Genomic DNA, 22665 nt, shown 5'->3' on the forward strand with positions numbered 1-22665 from the left:
TGATACTAAATACACTACAGAAAAACTGTGAACGTTGTATATAAAAACATAGCGTCGCCCGCTCCGACTTCGCACGGGTATAAAATAGATAGCCGGGCGGCCGGCCTGTAGCGCTGCAAACGCTACGTCCCGCAATTTTTAAATCTGTAATATCTTCGAAAATATTCACTTAAATCATACGGTGTAAAGGGCCATATAGATCTATATTAAATGAACAATGTATTCAAGGTATTTAATTGGTTAAGTATTAATGCTGTATAGGTTAAAATCGCATCGAAAATTAGCCATTATTTGTCGTAAAAAGTAAATGACAAAAAAAAGTTATTGTGGGTTATCCATAAGAGATAGACATATACCATCGCGGACTTTTCTGTAGACCTTTTCAATGTGTATAATACTTAGTACATTATTTTGATAAAACTCGTAGGGTTCAGCCTGCGTTTGCAATTTAAGCGGAAAAAATGTAATTTTTTACGACATCACATTAGAAACCTCAAAAATAACAGTATTTCTCCACTATTTAATGGATGTTATTATACATATAAACCTTCCTCTTGAATCACTCTATCTATTAAAAAAAACCGCATCAAAACCCGTTGCGTAGTTTCAAAGATTTGAGCGTACAAAGGGACATAGGGACATAGGGACAGGGAAAGTGACTTTGTTTTATACTATGTAGTGATTATGTACATTTATAGTGTTAATGACTCGTCTAACATAAACACCCACTAAGGCATTCCCGAACCCGATCTGGTGTCACTTCACATTGCTGGGCAATAATGATACCATCTGCATTGAAGCTAAGCATAGGCAGCAATGTAATGTGTATTGAATCAGTCGGTGATAGTGTGCGTCGAAGACATTTAGCACGAAAGAGCTCTTTCTTAAACTGGTTTGCAAGTGCACACTTGCATTGCCCGTCCCCACCGGCCCCGAATGCACTAAAGTCTAGATGATTACATCATCACAGTATCAATTTTAAACATGCTTTTGCAATACTTGCGATTTACGAAACTAGTTTTTGCCTCATTAAAGATTTTAATTTAAACATTTTATTGCTATAGGTATGATAATTAGGTATCGCTTAATTTTAGCGCATTGATAAATGTGCAAAACTTTGTATAATATATTTTTATATAATATAATATTGTTTGATTTCTGCAAGAATTCAAAAAATTAACATTGACCTTTATAGTAATAATCTCTTTATATGACGACATGTGTATTGTCAAACATACTACCTATTATTATTTATAATTATAATGTAAGGAACAAACACGCAGAGCACTTTACTAATATGTAAAATATTTTGTATATAATTAATTGTTAAAGTAAAATCCACGGATTGCGCACAGCGGCCGATGCTGTGGTAAGAGAAAGTGCATTACAAATGCTCTACTTTCTGCTCACACAAATATACAATTCCAATAGGTACATGACATAGTTTTAGACGGTACAACGCCTTAAAATATCAATTATCGCTCTTTCATTATTCACTGTGTCTTAAGAGATATTAATGATTCAAGCGACGGACGGTTACCTTATTTGCAGCTACTGTTATTTTGTTTTAATTCCTTCATATTAAAACCGACTGTAATTCCAGATACTAATACTAATATGAAGTACTGTAGTGGTGTGCGTGGGGCGCCTGAATTCTGCTGCGTGGGCGACATAAGCGCTGAAGTCACTACTTTTATTGCCCTAGACTATACCTATTTTTGTTAAACTTATATTGGTTCATAAACAGGAGGTTCTCGTATATTACATCTTATTGCAACATAGTTTAATAGCATTCCGCTGTTATTTAGGATTCCAGAAATATTCAATTATATTGTGTTAAACACAAACAATAAAAAAGGCCATTATTGTAATAAATGAAACAATACATCAATAATAAGATACATATATAATTTATTTGTCTGCACGTAATTTAAAACACTTTGTTTCACTAAAATAACTCCCCGCCTTCACCAATTATCGAAAGAAGATCAAATATCGCAAGGTGTTTCGGTTTTAATCTTCCGCGGCACTTGGTCCAGGACAATCTCATCCAATCGGGCAATTTGCATGCGCTACGTGGGCGCGTACCGCCTACCCACGGTTACATGGATCGTAAATTTTGTCCTTTTACTTCCAAGGAGGGATTTTTCTAAAGGAGCAGATGTCTATTTTTCCGTAAAGGGTAAATTATTGGATGTTGCGACAAAGGCCGTAAAATCAACCAGAATTAAAAGACAAAGGGCCCACAGTGGGCGTTGACCTCTAATGTGTAAGCTGATCTGCTAGTTTTTTTACTATATCGCTATTTCTGGGAGAATTTAGAAATGTAAACTGGATATTTTCAATACTAATTAAAAGTAGTACACGTCAAAAAATAATAATGAACAAAGTAACCGGCGCTCACCTGATATGATCAGAAAGTAGATTCGTGATTGTGGCCTGTCTTACTTTCTACTCAAAGAACACGGCTGGTACAAATGTTCTAATATCTATTGTTCCTCTCAGACGTTAATTAAGTAACATATGTATCAAGTTTCTCCTCTTTCTTTCGTAAAATGTATTAATATTAGTGAAGGTTGGATTAATTTGTTTACAAACATTGCAATAAGCAGTCTGAGTCATGCATAAACTGAGCTATCCGCGTTAATTATTGACTCAACTGTACCAACAAATAGGTATCATCACAGTGATCACTCCGTACTAATGACATAAAATTTTATATAACTGTGAAATATTTATGCAGACAAAACTTTCTGTATTATAATGTCGTGTCTGTTTTTTGCTATTTACAATCGTGTTTTTCGAAATAAATTTCCTTATAATTTTTGTCTCACAAAAACAGCGTATTTTTAACAAAGTAATAGTTCTTAGAACAATAGTAAATCTGAAGATGTAAAATGTAAATCTTTTATCACTTTTTAAACATAATAAGTAGATCTGAGACCTAAGTTTAGCAAAGTGCAAACTCTATGGAATCTTTAAAAAACTAGTACAAGTTAGCCCGCCCTCATTCCACTGTGAACCGTATTCCATTCAAATACACTTTTAGACCAGAACTTGGTACCAAAGCCAGTTTATTCATTGTCTCAATAAAAAACAAAAGGAATCAAGAGCGAGACGAGTTACTCATCCTATTGCTCACTGTGTAATTTCGTCCTATCCAGCAACTTAGTATTAGCTTGGGGAATAAACCTATCAATAAATATTTACAGGAACGATGTCAGACGATACGCAACAGTGAACACAATATGATGCGAAAATATTACGCAGTTGACTCATCAGCAATTATACCGCTTAATGTACTTTAAAATTAATTATCAGTTTAAATAAACCAATTATTTTATAATCTGTAAGTACATATTTTACCTATTCGAGTATTTGATGTTAAAAAATATGCCTCTTACAAAAATACATGTCATTAGTAAATATGTGGGAGTTGCCTTTCGAGGTGATGATAAATACTGTCTGATTTATTTGGATTTCTTTATTTTAATGTTATTATCGTTGAATGCTTATAGGTATATACAGCACGATACCTACGCTTACATGGCACAGAGTGCAGACAACAAACATTTATTTTGCGTATTCCTTTTTAATGTACTATTGGGTACTGATGACAAACAGATTAGTTAGTGTGCATTTAGGGTGAGCCTGTGGTACACTCTAAGTGCCGCCGGACGGATTACGCCTTCGTGTTAGCTCACCGGCAAAGTGGACATTTAGAGATTGTCTCTCTAATGCGCGCTGTGTTCGGCTATCGATCCATGAATCATTGATGAGAGTACAGCAGTGGTGACGGTCGTAATGTTACGCTTATTTAAATTATCCAGATGACTAACATCACTTATTACAATTTGGATATGTTTCCCAGTCTGGAAAATCACTTTTTAATCCCGCCAAAAATGAATCTACGATCCTACATAGATGAAAATCAAATGTGAGAGATAATTATTGTTATTATTTAACCAAGAGTCAATTACCTCTATACTGGGGGCGGCACGTGCGTTCTAGTCATTGAACTTGACTTGTGTAGAGAGAAGCACAAAAACAATTTGATCGTTGTGCAAGATTCAGATGTACTGAACTGCAGCCTAATGATGAATAAAATTTAACACATAATACAAAATCATAACTTATACATTACGGAATGGAACTTATACATATGGAAACCAGCTTACATCGATGCTTAAGCGTGGTCACAATCTGGGAACACGTGTACGTTGACCTACCTGATAGAAAAACAAAATATACTGGTTGCTTAACAGTCTCATTTATCGATTAACCAAAATTCCGCGCCCATAGGCCATCTTATGTCATTTGGCCGGGAGTCAAGGACGACGTCGCGATCGTCGCCGCGCCAGCCTTATTTGGTGATTGGTGGGCGCCAGTTTTATGACTTTGCCTTTTTTCCTACGCCCCGTTTCCATGTTGGCTTTAGATAATACGTGTTCATTTGTGTGTTTTGGAGTCTAGACGAGGCTTGCCGAACTTATCATCTGATTTAAGCATATTGGTATGAACAGTCTGCACATGGGATTTTTAGTGGATGATATTTGCTGTCGAGCAATTCTGCAAAAAGACAATCTAATCCTTTTCATTAAAATTTCGTTCACTATTAAGTATTAACATCGAACTCCGTCTCCGTTTCAGTTGGTTAGAAAAATTGAACGTGACATTTCAAATGTGGCGCAAAGCTCGACATTAATCTGGCGCGTCACCGTCACCACTCTGCGCACTGCGCATACTCTAATCCTAAACAAGATTTCTTTTGGTCCCATGACAATAAAGTCACAATATCTACGTCTGCTCATTCTTCAACCTAGCGCTATCAAATAATAATCCTCATATACTTTACTTTTTAGTTAAATATTATCATATAAATTACCTATAAAGCATACTTACATACCTAAATTCTACTCAGTACCCATATTTTGTTCTGTTATTCTACATTCTATTTTTTTTACATTCCGAATGCCTATTAAATGTTGCTACTATACACAATTCATAAAAAAAATTACCTGCATACATGATTTGTAGCAGGTAAAGTATAAAATATCTGCACCAGTATTTGTAGCTGTTCACTTAAAGTGCCAGCGTGGTTTTTAAATTCGTTCATTTCAGACGTTTGCAAAAAGACCGTCGTCTCTGTCGCCTAAAGCGTAAACTTTGCACTGTATACACGTTGGAACTCCGTGTTAAAGGCTTATTTACGCCTACACTCATTTCACAGATTTTTAAAGTGCGAAGTTTACAATCGTGTGGAAAGGTTAAATAATTAATTGAACGACTTCAACTTTCCAGTTCATTTTTTATGGGAGTTGGTGTACTGTATTTACTTAATTTTTGTAAAAATAGAATGTTATCTCAGAATATATCTTACTATTAATATTCTTGTTACATTTTAAACTAAAATATCGACTTAAACCTCGTACTTAGTGAAGTAACCTTGAATAAAGCTTTACTGAAGCTAATCTCTGCACCATGCTTTATAATTGAGTTGAGTTAAAAAAAATTTTTTGCTGTTTGCTGTTGCCCGCGGTGATGATTGCGTGTTCTTGTCTAAACGAAGTAAAATAATCAACAAAGTTTTTAAAGAATCCGTTTCAATTCTCATACATCTGTTTAGCCGTTTTTGTATGCTCTTTTGGAATATCGCTCGAGTCAAATCTCGACCTATAGTAGCCAAATACACAAGATATAAAGATTACTATGCATTATAAAGCATAAGAATAATATGTGAATCATGCGCATACAAGTAACATGACTGGAAAGGGAAAGTGAACATTCTCAATTTTTTGTTGGCGAGCTACTACAACTAAAAAATATCCATAACCTTTTGCTATTGGATATACTAATCACTAGGCAGACAAGACGGTCACTGAACGTAAAGGACAACAAATAATAAGAAGGCAGCATTTCTCAAACGGTACAAATAGTAAGCAGTCAAATCGAGCGGATGTTTCACAAGATGCTAATAAAAAAAACACCCAATAAATATATTAGGAACGATTGCGGATGAGCTGCCCACCTAATGATAAAAGAATGAATTCTCATTAAAAGCGGATGTTCTAGTAAAGGACACTATTCAACATAACAAAGCAAATGTTTTGAATCGTTATAACGCGTGATTATTTTCATCATAATTACAGGTATAATTGGTATATGCCTACATTGTCAGTAGCAACGTTGCTCTCATTTACTCGGTTAATATGTATTGTGATAGCGAAACGAATGCCGACCCATAATAGAGTTTTTAAGCGTAGCTTTTTCGCTTCGCACTGCAAAGGGGATTATGTAACTAGAATAGCGACGTGATTGCACAGTAAACACTACGGGGGCCTCGTACAGATTTATTGTTTTAACTCTCGACAAGGGAATTTTCAACATAAATTAGTAGACAACATTTTCCTTAGAAAATACAAAATTCACATTACAAATTTGTAAATTGAATGAAAATATTTAGAAAACAGTCCCTTCTCACTGAAAGCCAATTTAATTAATCTTGCCAACTTTTCGACAAGTCACTGCATCAATGGATTCCACATTCGGCTTCATCAAAGATTGTATTCCAGAGAGAGCTCGCTGTATGCTGAGCGTGATTTTAAATTTCCCTACTTTTAACGGCTCAGTGTGAGCTTTGTGATTAATAAAAAGTATTTTTTGTAGAAAAGTAAATTGTTAAATTTCTACTTCATATAGAATATTTGAGTTATAAAATTTAATCTCCTACAAAAGTTACTTATGGTTTAGATTATATTCTTAACTTGTATGTGATTGCTTAGAATTTGTTATCCATATTTGTTATAACAATAGGATCAATTTTTCCGTTTCTAATTCAAATTAAAGGTCATTTATGCCGCTAAGTTAATTTAAGCAGCTATTACAAGTTTAACATTGCTATAATATGTCAGCCATATTGGAAAACTTGTAATTGGTTTCGTTTTATATTCGCGTTCAAATATGTTCCCCACTTATTACGATCACTTAAATACTTATAATTTTCTACATTTTACGTAAAGTTGTCTAGTATGATATATTTTTCTATTTAAGTTACTATTGTATCAACAAAAGCCGTTTCAAACGTTATTAACTTTTATTATTTATTCATCATCGTTATCGTTTTAGTAGGATTGTGGATCGATAGGTACCGATATTGTGGAATTACCGATTATTATTATATGTATTAAGTATGTACACCTCATATTCAGATGTAATTTTGGGGAATTAACCTAATCAGCTCAAAGTGCATAATTATTTATTTAAGAATATTTTTGGCATTATATTCTTAAATGAGTAATTTCAATCTTATGAATAATAATTAATGGATTCATCAAAGAGTAACCATATTAGTTTCTACCAAGAAATATAATATATTTTTAGGTCGCACCAAGGCAAACAAGAAGATGTGTCATTAGCTAGCTCTAGAGACTGAATAATATGAAATGTTCAAGGATATTTTGTACAATTTGTTGGGATACTATTGTTCAGATAAAGTGTTGGCTTATAGTGTTGGCATTTTCTACAAAGCAGACATTTCAGTGAATTTGACAATCCAACTACTTAGTTAATTCGCAATGCTAATTCAATTTCCTTTCATAGAAGTTAAATAATAACAATATCAAATATATTATTTTACTTAAATATTAACAAACCATCCTCATCTGATGATTTTGCTATACTCTATAGTGTATTTATAAGCTGTTTTTTTTTTGTTTCAGATATTTGCCCGGAGTCATAACAATATAAGAAGCTCACTTAAATGTAAGTTTTCAAATCTTTCAATTAGTTAAGTAAAATATTAAGTTAAGAATAGCTAATAAACTGAGATACTAAAAATGTAAGAAACCTTAAAGAATTACAACTCGTAAAGGTATATTACTCATAAAGTAATCCATTTCACGTTTTGTTTCATCCAGAACACTCCGCCCACCCTCTCTTAAAACGCCATTTGGCTTATAGTTACTCTAAAACAGTATTCATCATTTACACTGCTTTTGTATATTTTGTCTAGCTGGAAATGTATCTCGTATTTTAATATTTTACAGTGTCCCCGTCATATTTTTCATGATTACTCTCCTGGCAAAAGACCAAGATCTCCCTCGCATATCTTTCGTAACTTTTGCTGCTTTTGGTGAAGTGTCTTAAATTCGACCGATAAACAAGATAACTCGGCTCACTGATTAATCTGAACCAAACCGCGTTTCCTCAGGTTTGTAAAGAATCAACAAACAAAATCAACTTCACGCCTGAGATGCTTCAATTTATTATTAATACCTTCACGTGAGATGACGTCTCTAAAGATTTAAAGAAGTTCGTCTAACCTCATTCGGCTCGGTTTCAACGCGATTGCTATCTTTTGTCCTCTTACTTGAAATATTACACCATTATATCCCGACTATCGAAGTTAGTTTTCAACATTACGAGGGCTATTTTTAAGTGACATTGTTCTTGCTCAGACATTTATGAAAGAGAAAGTAGTCGTTTTGTCTGCTCGTGGAGTCTGAATTGCTAATGCCGGTCGTCATTTACGTACCTTTTTGTTACCTTATGTGCGCGGGCCAGGTTACCAAAGCGATGAACGGGCTAAAGAAACATTAGCCATTGTCTGGAACAACCGAACCAATGCGCATAAATAAATGCCAGATTGCTTCAACGTTGCACGTCTATCCTGTTGTTTGATACACTTTATGTATTAACGTTCTTGTCTTCACTTGCAAATGAGGGAAATTTAAGCGTAGGTTAGGAAAGATTAAATAGCCCCATTAAAAAGTTATTTAGTTGGGGCAAATCCTACTTAGTCTTCATAACTCAACTTGGTCCCAATAGCGCAAAATTCAATGCTTGTAGCTAATTTGTGGGCGAACAGTCATTGATATTAAACTATACTCAACTAGTTAAATAACAGTATTGCATATTCAGGTCGCTGTACCTTGATTCAGAGCAGTTTCTCCTTCAGAGAAGTTCGTACATGAAGTTTCAAAGCTATTAGTCATTAATAAATAATTGAACGCAGCCGATATTCCCGCGTAAGATATGACATTCTTAGAACTTTGTAAATTTACGATGAAGTCATAAAGCCCCTTAGTAGTTCACGTTCTCGGTTGAAAAGGAGTAACATTATAAGAAGTTTCCAGTCGTACTTACCTTGTCTAGAAAGGGATCAAACTGTGGTGCATTCGCCGCAATGTATTATGCAGTCTTGGGGCGGGCGCCTGTTTAAGCGGGTCGGAATCACTCCCGCCGAGAACATTGCTGTTCCCTGAAATCGGTCCATTTCAAAAGTTCCCAGAATGAAATACGTATATCAGGTTGGAATATCTCGCCAAAATCACTAGCAATAGATCTGATGATTGTAAGTCTTGAACTGCAGTCTCTACGTTATCAAGGTCTATAATACCTATAACTGCTGAAGTGCTGACTGATGCAAAGTGTGCTTAAAGTAAAATCTATAATATTTATTTTTTTCCCTTAGTGATTATTCCCTTAGTGTATTTACAATTATATCTCCTTTACATTTGAAATGCGAAAATTTGAATATGTTCAACAACTTAAAGGATTTAGATTTTTTTCTTATTGTTTACGAAAAATGTATACTAGTAACTTCGTTTAAAAATTCATACTAAATGTGAACAAGCTAATATGTTTCACCACCTATTCTGCTCATGTTATCAGATTTTATTCACAAGCTAATTCCCATTAGTTTATTACCATTAGAAGTCAAAACTTGATTAGAATTACATTGAAATAGGGAATGCCATGAAAATTGGAATGGATTGTGTAATGCCATCTCATTTCCCGCACGTCGTGGTTTCGCTTAGTAGGTGGAGTTGCGATGAAGACCAATGGTTCGCTCTACAGACCTAATTATTATTGTAAGAGTCACGATAATTCAAGTTACTAGGTACATATAAGTAGGTTGAGTTTGGAGCTTTTAAATTTGCACTTTTAATACAATCAAGAAATTGCTAAACGAAAATACTCGTAAGTATGTGTAATCAACGATACACGTTATTTAATTTTGAATACGTGACACGCTTGTTTATCGATCGATTTCATAATGTTGTAGCGCTCATTTTGAATGTGTAAATCCAGCTCCATTCTGAATAAATGACATGTATGTAAGGAACTTAAATGAATGTAAATGCTTTCAACCAATAAAAGTCCTATATCACGTTTCACGCAAGCTTCCTGCGTCGGCTCTCTACTTACACGATTAATTTGAGTCGATAAATCGCCATAAAAACCCAGGCCACAGTCAACCAAGCGCGCCGCTCTCTAACTATTGCGAGTTCTTTGTTCTCGGCCGCTTGTACTAGTCATTACGACCATTTTATTTCACGATCTAATCCACTTATTGTATTGTAAATTAACTATAAATCGTATGCCTCGATAGAATCGATCAATGCAGGCCTGTAGGAATTTCTCGGCCTCTGTTACTAACCGCCTAGACAGACAGGCAGCGTGTTTGGCGCCTGCTAGCCCATTAGCCCGGCTTAGCCGTCTGCCCTGTATAGAACGCTCGATAAACTTGTAAAAACGCCTTCTACCCATTTAATTTTATAGTTGTACGCTTAAGCGATCCTATTGGCAGATTTTCTTTCTTTTTTATATTGCCAATAATTTGTATCGTTTATTTATTTTATTGTATGTACACATAAACCATTAATTTCTAATGTTTATGAGGTAAAGGTACATTGAGGGGTGCATGTTTTTTTATTTCGTTATTATTCAAATATACCACCTTAATGCCTCGTTCTTGTTGAAACCGCTATTCCTCCTTAATATGGTCATTGGGCACTTCTGCCAATATAATACATAAATTATGTTGCCATAGGCTTACAATATTGGGTAATAAATTTAACAATTATGACGAAACCTTTAAGAGAGTTCAGAAAATACTTAAGGCACGTTCGAGAACTTTTATATGGCGAATTTGATTATGTAATTCCTTGGAAATATTCAAGTTCTCCCTTCAGCGAGACGTTATCGCGGGTGGGTTCTCAACGCGTGCAGGCGTGGGCGGGCCTTCCCCACGGGGACTTAATTTGTTGCTCTCCTGGCGCCTCGCATATCACTTTCAAACGGCGTAACGCGACCTTACCACATCCCCTTCTTAGATCCGAGCAACGTCATGTTCTCTTTCATCAGCCACCGCGCCGAAAATCGCTATGTGATACATTCGTTTCATGCCAATTATCCGATTAGACGTCTGCAACTACATATATAGCGGGAATATTTATTTGCTACGCTTGTATAGAAAATAGCAGCATATCGTTATTCATATTTCCGGAATGGTAAATTCCTACAAGCTATTAGGTACAAACTTATTCCAATAGGTACCTGCGGAAATATGTTCCTGAAGTTATACACGACTAACGTTTTTTTTATACATCATATCGCTTTTCCTTATAAAAGCGATTGCTCGCATATCATTTTAATGCTATCGAGCTTGAGCATTAAACACTGCTCATTAGCCAGCCACTGAAATTGACATGAGCGGAGTATAACGATAATGATATAGTGCGAGTTTAATCCCCATACGTCCGCTAACCTAACCTTAACACCTCTCATGGGAAGTCCTAAAAGCCACTTTATGTGAAGTAAAGTCTCACATTTGGCAGTTGTGCAAAACTTCGCGGCTTTTGCGGTACATAAACAACTTGCACACGTGTGCGTCCGACCGCGTATCGATTGATGTGACTTAAATGCATAGTTTTCGGCTGCGGTGTCGATCAGTTTCCGCCAAATTTTCCGCTGCGGGCGCTTGGCAGCCGCACTTTACTGTGGCCCTCGATATAACACTGTCATTTTAGGTTTGTCTCCGATGTTGTTATTGGACATAATGAGCAGAACTTTCGCGTGTGTTCATTTTTATGTTGGTACTTGCTATAAAATTGAATGATTATTATAAAATACACATATTTACATCTATCGTCACGTTAAAATGATTCTGTAAGAGATAGCATTGTGTACCTAACTTAAAATTGTAAAAGTTTATCGATTCATCATATCAAATTTCAGGTAACTATCAGATCACCAAAGATCAATCAATCATAGCATTGTATTGAGCGCGAAAACTTTGCACAAATACAAATACATAGTAAAATATCGTGCCATTTAAAAAAAAAACACTAACAAATCCAGTTCAATAAAACGTTTAATATTTCATGTAAGGGATTGTGACGGTTCTGAGTTTACTCTACCCTTTCTTTCGCGAAGAGATGCAACGGTAGTGATAAATCGTTTAATAATGCATCATTCGACGTGTTCCATGTCTAATGTCTTCTTAATGCTGCATACATTAGCGCCACACGTACCAAATTGGAGGACTACTTAAATATTCAATAGTTCTATTGTTTATATTATAATTCTTCGACGGGAACTGTTATTTTGAATGACTATAATGATTCAATACGAGGAAAATCACATGTTATTATAGGACTTCACATTGAAGTGATGATTAAGTAGTATTCTTTTATTCATTTGATGAAAATGTATCAAACATGTCTATTAACAATGCATAAGTCGTATCAAACCACTTACATCGCAGCCACAACACCCATTTTAATATTGAGGTTGTCATTAAAAAATATTATTATTTCCCTAATATATTTTAATGTATAATTTTTATGGTACAGGAAAGGTGAGGCGTTATTTATTAAAAAAAAAGTTAACATGTCTCGAGTTTGCTTAACTTATTATAATAATAATTATTTTAATAATTGACCTATAAACATATACCAAAATGTTGATAAAGTTAATAATGAGCACGGCACATAAGAATAGACAATGATCCAGTTTAAAAACATTTTACATAGCGCAGAGTTTGTTAAGCAGAAAAGCTCCATTTGAATGTAAGTTTTTTTAGCTCGTTTGCCGCTGTCGGCTCGCCGCGTTCTTTTGTTCTTGGGACGTGATCTGCTAGAGATGAAGCACACCAATGTTATTGCTCTGTTCCACGCTTCAATCCAGCTTGTTTCTACTCGACACATTTTTTTCCCACTTTCCACGTCGCGATGGTTAAAGAGCGTTAACACTGCTTATCGCTCTACAGAGGTAAAACTCGGATTTCAGGGTGTTAACTTTAACTTTGATTGCGTCTACTTCACTTGCCTAGTATTATTGAAACGTTGCTTATTATTTTAATGTCAAAAGACGATTTATGCACATGTAAAGTATTAAACATTAATTATTAATCGTGAATATATGAGTCCTTTTTAATAATTCAAATGAAACGTGATCACATGCTCCCAAGAGACAGTGAATGTAACTAATTAAGTGTGCATATCTGACACATTGGCATGTCACGGCTCCGAGTGGCGCCGGATTCGATGCGGCGAGCGCCGAACAGGCCGGAGCAGTTATCCGTGTATCGCTTGGCTACGCCCGTTGTGGCTTTCGTGTTTATTTTTAGTTTCGCGTGTACATTCACTATTGCGATGAAATTTACAGCGATCACCGCGCCTCGCTGCCCGTTGGGCCCCGATACTGCTCCGAATGACAAGCTACCGCTATTTCATAAATGTCTGCCATTTTACGCGAGAATTCCCCGCTCGGTCGATGAGCAATAATTCTTTTGTTCGATGGCGATAGTCCTTAATAGTACTTTCATTACATGATAGAAAGGGCACCGTACATTCTTGTTAATCACTGAACAAATTCTCATTTTATGCCCATAAAATTTACCGCTTATTCAAAAATCTAATATGTGTGCAAATAATTTCATGTTGTCTTGTTTAAAATGTTATATACACCTGAGCAATACTTGCTAGCAGCTATGATGACATAAAAGTTTACCTACACCTCGCACGCTTGTTCGTCAAAATACCATTAGCTGCGTAGCGCGATCCCCTTGTCAAGCCGAGATTTGGCGTGACTTAGTGACTGATTAGCAATTGCTACGAGCTTACAGGCGCGACAGGTGGTCGGGCCACGAGCAAAGCTCTGACCCGCGTCTCCCGACTGATTGATGGCATCCTTACCCGTCGCTGCTGCGGAATCTGTTTGGAAACTTGCAAAAGTTACCCCATTAATATTATATCCTGTGTCTATTTTCACTATACATCGGTTGGGTCGCGTGTCGCATAAATGTCAAATGGCGATTGTTCGTGACGTGGTCCCACGCTCGCGCCCGCGGTCTAATAACGCGAGGTCAAGTCGGAGCTCATGCATATTCACGGCGGCCGGCGGCTCATCTGTAGACTGTAACGGTCTTGCGACCGGTTGTATGAGCTCATTGTTGCATGTATCCGTCCATATGGCACGAGCGTCGCCCTCCGGTCCTGGCGCGCCGCTTGCAACTCTTCCTTGCTGCGCAATGTTTATCCGTAAAAAAATACTCTATTACAACGTTTAGTTTTGGAACAGGTTTTTCAACTTTTGTTTTTGTTCAAGGAAATCAGATGCTATTTAGAGACACATTAACCTTTACGAGGTCTTTAGTGATAATGCCTCGTTGCTGCCGCGCAAATCTTGCAAAGCTTCTTTAAAATTTGCAACATTTTATTTTTTTATAAATAATTTCAATAACACAATAATTTTATATTGCAAGCGGTTCGGAGTTCGTATCCTTGAGAAAATTTGAAAAGTTTTCCTCAAGAAGCAAATCGATATCTAGATGTAGAAGTAGTATAGGATGGGCATTGTTTCCTTTGCTTTAATAATTCGACGACGGTTTGGATTACAATGGTCCGGTCAGTTAAGGAACGACGCCGGTTGATATTTATATTCTAATTAGGTGCCAGCAACAGCGCCCCGAGGGTGCATGCGTAATATCAAATTGTGTTTTTCTTAACACGCTCCAATAATAACCTAATATATTTGACATTCTTTTAATTACGGGTCAAGCTATATGAAACGATTTGAGCTCTCAATTTGAATTGAATGATTTTTTGTATGAATGTGATCATTTATCGCAAACATTTTTGATAGACAAATTTAAATATTACCAAAAAGCAATGACGTTTGTATATTTCAATGACAGGTAAAAATATTTTTTATTAAATAATAAATTAATTATAAAAATGTGTAAACCTAAGTGTTTGAAGCTTACAGGACACTATCATAAATAGCAAACCGCAAAGGCGCAGTTTCTAGAAATCTGAAGGTCGTAAGAACATAACGCGGTACACGTCACCTCGTTGAGTGCGATTCCATCTTAAGCCAACAATAAAATAAAGATGGTGCAGTAATGCGTTTTACATTTTGAAGGATCATTAAATTGCGCATTACACGGCCCGGCCCCGCCGAGAGGCAATTAAAAAAGAACTGTTAAGACAGTACTCTTGAACTGAAGTCGTGTTCTCAACTGATTAAAACTGCTCTATTCTTAGCTTGCATTAAATTTTAATCAAGATAGTTCTTCGCGACTTCTGAGCTACTTTGTACCTTTGAACTATGTGGCACTCCGAAGGTGACAATCATAAATGACTCCGAAACGATCTCATTTTAATGAACGAATTTGTGCAATGTAATCCATATAAAATTTCAACACCGGTTGTATGTCAAGATCTATCAATTAACATGAAAACTTTCATGTATTCAAACGAGTTTGTGCAAATGAGTGACGAGAGGCTTTCAGTGATTGAACGTCAATTAATATGAAATTGTTATAATTGTGTTAAGGGCTTGGTCTAGTAGTGCAAACAAATGCATCCTGTCATCCTATATGTAAATAATACAAATGTACCTACTAAGGGAAAGTTGCTCCACTTAATTTTTAAAAATTAAATCATTCGTATGCATAATTTAATATTCGTAATAAGTACCAAAAATGACAATTTGAAACAATTTTCGTGAAAATTACACCGGGTGATTTTTTTTTATCAGTACACAAAATTTGCGAATACTTTCTATTGATATCTTCAACTTCATGTTTATATAACTGATCAACTTTTACAAAGAAATTTGGACGAAATATAAAAAAAATAAGCTTTCCATACAAAATGCATAACTCTATACATTTTTTTCGACCTAAGTTTCTTAGTGAAAGTTGTTCAGTTTAACTAATAAAACGGATAAACAAATTTTGTATATAATAAAAAAAAATGTAATGTTTGTGTTAAAAAATTATCAAATAGAAAAATACGCAAATGAAAACAAAAGATAATTATTTCTGACTAGCTTCCGCCCGCGACTCCGTCCGCGCGGATGTCAGTCTTCGCGTCTTCTATAGATTTATTATATTATGTGTAATATATAGATTTATATTGATAAACCTAATAAATCTTTTGCTAGCATTCTCATGCTTTATCGGTTGCACTGGATTTATCTCGTTTTTTTCAATCGCTTGAATGATATAGGATGGGTCCTTGATGGGCATCGAATGCTGAAGTCTCGAATCAATCAATTCTGACAGTAGGCAATTTATGTAAAATCTTGATAATGGTCCATCATTTTATTTTGCCTAAACGTTACATACTTTTTTATATTATATTCTATTTTTAACGAATTATTCACTCCAGTCCAAACAGCAAATAAGCAGACTTCTGCTTCTGCAACGTTTAGTTGTCCCTGAATTTAGAAAAAATAGTCATGATTCTTATCTATGACAAAAGTGTTATTTTTTGCATTGTATTTCAAATATTAAATTTTTTTTTTAACCGCATCTTCCGCATTCATGTCTTTTGCCGGAATTAGACATTTAACTTCTACTAGTCCCATTTTCCCTTTTTGATATGGGAGTGTATAAAGTAAATTTTTTAGATATTTCTCGTTATACTTTTAAAAAGTTATTATTGTCATTTTGCTCATTAGGTAAAGTAATTTCGATATCAGTTTTAAGTTTTTTGATACCTGCAATAATAACGTCATAATTGCCTGCAGGCTGCACATACTTATCGATTACACCCTGTATACAATCCACCATCCACATTCACTCCTTTACGCTGTTCACCGATACATTTGAAATGAGTAAATCTGCTACCACTGAAGGATGTTTCATTGTGGTCAGCAAATTTTCACCACTGTTGTCGATTATTTGTTTTTCATTTTTAATCAGCAATTGGGAATCATCAGTTTTGTTTTTTGCAGATTGGTGATGTACCCTAACAATACGTCGAAAAGGGAAAGCATCAACGAATTATCGTTTTCGTCCTCTTTTTTTATTCTTCGCGTTTCTGTTACTTCTGTTTGTTTAGTTCTCAACACCCACTGAATTTTCTATGTTATTGTGATCTTCCATTACATCTGAGTTTTGATGATGTGATGATAATCCATTCGTTTTAATATTGGTACTTAGAGTTGGTAGACTAAACTAGAAATGGCGGACTAAATTTGTCAGCGCGTCTGTAAGATCAGAATATAAAACCAACATCCTGTATTTAAGTTACAAAATTAATAATCAAACAACATGCCGCTACGTTGAAAATGACTAGAAGAAAAAATTAAAACACCTCGGATCAATTTTGGAGTAAACAAATCATTTTCCCCGTATGGGGATTTCCCCGGATGAACTTGGGAAGTTCAAGTTCTCAATACAAGTTTATATTATATTTCGTATTTCTCAAACGAAAAATAAACATTTTTGGAACTTCAAAAAAATTATATTATAAGAAAATTTATGAGCTTACTTTAGTTTTAAAGAAATATACATCCCTTTACTGACACCCCGTAAAATAAAGAAATTGTTGCCAATCACCTTTGCAATCTATTTGGTTTCATTAACTTTATGTTCGAAGATATTTTTTTTTCTAGTAGTTACACGCGTATTTTTTTCGTTTATTTTCCATATCGAAATCAAATGTTTAAAAATACGAATATTTGCACAAAACTAAGATAAAAATAATCAATTAACAAAAATATTAAATTTAATGAAGTAGAGCAACTTTCACTTCGGTATGAAGGAAAATCGAGCGTAGAGCACACGTCAGAACGCTCCGGCCCAAGGAGCGCGACTAAAGAAATTCGCTAGGATTTTTCCTAATTATTTTAAATATTTTTTTAATATTTAAAGAATTATCAAAATTCAAAAAAAAAATTTTCTAAAGGATTAATACTCATTGGTCTTCAACCAACTCGAATATATTAATGGAAAAAATAACTTTTAGCAGTATTTATCAATAGATTTTGTAAGGCAAAAAATGGGAAATTTAATGAATTTATAACGTTCTAATTAAGAAAATCATAAGTTTTTCGGCAATTGTATTCAGCAGTTTTTAATAACGACTATATAAGGATAATAATGCGCTGATCAGATTGTGTAAATTGTAATCGGTTGCAACGTAGTGAGTGCACAAACTTAGCTCGAAATGATTTTGGGGGAAAGAGACTTATCTTGAAGGCCTGATTAAGGTAACATAAAGTAACTTTACAAATGTGAAAAAATTCACGCGCATTGCGTATATAACACTAATTGATAAACAAGAAAAAAAAATTCAGTTTATCATTTCATTAGCCGGGAAAAAATTGTCAAATAACTTGTTGAAAACGCAATTTTGCTAGACTGCAGCCTTAAAGGGCAATCGAGATACAATTTAAACTACTCACATCAATGATAATTCAGTCCATATTGATGTTTGTTATTCTCATCTAAAAGATAAAAATTAATATTGTTCAATTTAATCTTCATGGAAGTAACCTATCGTAATTAATCTCTCGCCTCGTAAACTAAAATCTGTTTTGTTACGGTAAAAGTAAAGCCCATTGTCATCTATGCAGATATGAGCCGAACTCATTTCTATATTGGTTTCACTGCTCGATTTTTTGTACGGATCTGTAAGTGATTAACATGCTGTGTGCTGCAACCTTGTTTTCATTGTACATATATCTCTAACAGTTTCTTGAAATCTGCCATTTTTCGATATCGATATTTTATACAATATAACGTAGACAACCTATAATTGGATATATAATGTATGTGCATGGAACGTGCAAATTGGACGAGTGGAGATATTGAATAAAATGCCATAAACTCGTTTCAGTATAAATGAAATTCAATATTTGCTCTGGACATTCAATAAGGACGGCGCCATGTCGTAGGTTTCATACCGTTTAGCATTCCTATTATTATCTAAGTTTCATAACAACGTATAGCCAAGTTGCAATTAAATATTCATTTGTCGAGCTACTCCAATGAATATGAAATTGTAATTAATATATGACTATCTATAAAAGTAGTGTGAGTAGTCGTGTAGTATGTATTTATCCATGCGTCGAAAAGAGACAATTTTAAATAGTGTAGATATTATAAAATGTTTATGAATACGTTTGTCTCAGAATGTTTCTATTAATTGCAGTATGAGTTTTGGTATCACGTATTCTTGCATTGTTATTTCCTTATGGACTAATTATAATTATTATCGTGTAGGTACGTGAAATAATTTCAATGTATTTTATGTTTAATATTACATATTCCTTATTTTTAATGTAACATTCAAAGTATACACCCTTGAAATATGTATATTATATTTTTCACACATTTTATATTTTTCCGTAGAATCGGCGTGATACAATTTTCTGTTTTTTAATTATCAATAATTTTAAAACATGCCTACTGTAAAATTCAAAATTAGTACGAAATATTGCCCTTCTCTCTTGTTATTAATTATTTATCGTTAGCAAGCATTAATTAACCAATTAATAAATTATGAGAGTTCATCTTATCTCAAATTTTTAAGCTCATCATTAACTTTTGAGATTTACAAAATACAGTATCGGAACGTTTAATTCTATAGCAAAAATCTACTTTCCTTAACGGTGTTCAATGCATGTTTGCTGCTTAGCTACAATAGAAGTCTTATAGGTAAGTATCATCTGACTGGAAAAGTTTTATGCTTCGCGTGTGCTTATGGTACAGCTTATACTAACTTTGTTCATTAACTAACAAGGTTTTAATGCTTTAATTGGTACACACTGCCTTAGGAGATTTATTTCACTGTAACTTAGCAGCAATTATTTTTTATAAGACGATATAAAAGTTTATGAATGCAAAGAATCTTTCGTGGTATTTTTGAACCATAATTTTAGTTTTTGACTTGGCGCCATCGCTTGCTATAATAACGCGTATTTTAGGTGAAAGGACAAAGAGATTTGGGGTTCTTGCACTCTGATTCACCGGTCGATATACAAAAACATTTATAATTCACAGCGAAGAATTTATATTAAAAAGTATGTCTTTTTTAACTGAATTAATTGCATAAAATCTTGAACGCTATTTCGTACATTTCCATATGTAATGAATTAATAACAGGCAGCCTTCGTCTCATGTTGTGTGCCGAATCGAAAACCACTTACACAGTACGTGGGCGACTGTCAATATCTAAACGTGTGTCGCAAAGTGCAATTCACATACGAGTTGCGAAATATAAACAGCCGATACAATACGTTTTGTACATATTTAGAAACGTGCACAGGTCGGGTCTGCAGTGTTATTCAATACGCGACCTATTTGTGGTCAAGCGCGCTGTAGACGTTCCAACCACCTCGCCGGTGTCGAGTAATACTAAACCTGTTTGGAGGTTAGTTCAGATTGATACACTCGATACTGATGGTGAAGTGGCCTGTGCTATTTACCGGCAATAATTGGCAATGCTGCGCGGATTATAACTTGCTAGGTATCAGGCATCAGCGTATGCGCCACGAAGTCGATTGTGGAAAATCGGTCGGTACAATTAATATTAGACATTTGGTTATCCTTGTGTATGCAAATATATCTGACATATATAAAGAATCCATTCATGTTTATTTATACATTTAAATTTAAATCTCTGATCTAAGGTAGGTTAATACGAGCGCTCATCATAAAAAACAAAATTAGAGTCTTAATAATAATTCTTATAAACTTTTCCTTTAGCTGTATATCTACACTAATATTAAAAGTGGAAATTTTTGTATTTTTGTATGTAACGAATAAAAACTGCTAACAATAACGATTTTAAAAATCTTTTATCATTAATAAGCTACTTTAAGAGTAACTTAAAGTGTAACTTATGCTGTTTTTTTTATCTCGGGTTAACTGAGCGAAGCCGGGGCAGTGTTATAAATTGCTGGAATAGAATTAAAGTTACCTAATTATGTTATTATTAATCAATGAAGAAAAACAATATACGTACAATATTGTAATACTAAATTGATTAATACTAATAATAATTTAGGATTGTTTTAGAAATTTGCAAATACTTCACGAACAACGAATAGAATGGATATTGTATTCTTGTAATCTGCTTAATTATTACTTTTAATTAGCAAACGTTACAGTTATCGTTCTTCCCGTCACGCTTGCTGCTTTTATTTATAGCTTATAATTTTGTGATAAATTATAGGTCTGAGTCTGTTTTCATAATATTACCTACATTATTTGTTAATTAATATCTTTAAGCTGTTAACATTTAAAGACAATAACATATAAAATTGTGCATCGAATTATCGCACAGAAAGCCACTTCCTTCTATATAAAATGGAACGCGAAGATAAATAAAAAGGGTAAAATAATGAGATTGTAATTGCCATATGCTACAAATAAATTGTACTTTAAATTTAATGTGTAACGGTCTCGTGCATTTTGCAATTTATCGCACAAATAACTTCATTTTGCAACACTAAACCCATGAGTTAATATTAAATTACTCCGTCACTTCGCTTCCTGTAAACGAGGACGCATTCGACGAGCCTAATAAGTGGGTCAAGTAATCCTTTGGAGTGTAGAGTTAGCAATCACACGCGCCACCCGCCTAATTGAAGTCCAATGTCGCGCGGCCCACCCACGGTGATTGATACAACCCGGCCGGACCGACTTCTAATAATTCGATTGTAACGTTGTTTGGCAGCGCACCAAAGTCATTTCCTCAATCGAGAAGACTATCGAGAGCGATTCCACCCCGACACGGCGAAGAGTCGGAATCACTTTGCGTGGCGTGACAAGATACGCGAGATTGATGAGCGACGGTTACACGCCGCTTATCGGTAGGTCACAGCCACGTGGATAAGTACAGATTTTAGGACTCAGAAAGGCGGTAGCGGCGGTGGTGTAATAATTAGTAGCGCTATCGTCATCAATATCCATTAGTGGCGCCACACGCGACGCTCCCTGCGTCGCGCCGCGCCGGCCGCCTCGCCGGCTCGCCGCCGCTGGCTTGTGACGATTGCCGATACTCGATGGCCGATAAGAGTTCGCACGCCCAACGCTATCCCGGGAGCGAAAAATCTATCGCTAATGCCACATCATTAACTAGCAATTGCCCTACTTCAAGTGTTTTAATTTCCTTTGTGGCTCTATGAAACGAACGGTTGTTATTTCAGCGGCGATACAAAAGAGCTTTATTTAATATCGAATGTAAGCGTGCAACGAACCCGCGGGGCGAACCGATTTAATTTGAAACTTCACCTCTCAAATGATCCTAGCAAAGGGTTGCCCGTTGCCCTAATCTTTGAACTATGGCTTGACCGTTAATACGCATATATAATTTGCTCTTCGATTATTTAGTGTATTAGAATGGTATGCCGAAGAAGGAATAAATTAGTTTCGTGTTTGGGAACAAAACCGACCCGTAGTTAATGTAACGGTCGCGGCGTTGTAAAAGTTTAACTTATTCAACTGCTGTTTTATTATTTTGTTCTTGTTGTGTTAAATTGCAATAAGTGTCACGTTAACGTGTACAACACGTGCAAAATTAAAACAATGCAGGTGTGGTTATTGAACAGAACATTGCTTTTTTATTTTATTTAGAT

At 35.0% G+C, this 22665-nt stretch overlaps 1 protein-coding gene across 5 annotated transcripts in view; it reads left to right on the forward strand.

Annotated features, from left to right (window-relative positions):
• LOC149910544 (uncharacterized) overlaps window positions 1-22665 on the forward strand; it is a 97150-nt gene that overhangs the window by 11837 nt on the left and 62648 nt on the right. For all 5 annotated transcript variants that reach the window (XR_016458016.1, XR_016458020.1, XR_016458018.1 and 2 more), the window contains exon 2: window positions 7719-7761. The gene's annotated coding sequence lies outside the window, so the exon portion shown is untranslated. The remainder of the gene's footprint in view (window positions 1-7718; window positions 7762-22665) is intronic.

Source organism: Colias eurytheme, chromosome 2, assembly GCF_061535395.1.
Source record: "Colias eurytheme isolate Ceu_HAF_F1 chromosome 2, ilColEury1 Martin Lab GWU primary, whole genome shotgun sequence".
Classification (NCBI taxonomy): Eukaryota; Metazoa; Arthropoda; class Insecta; order Lepidoptera; family Pieridae; genus Colias; species Colias eurytheme.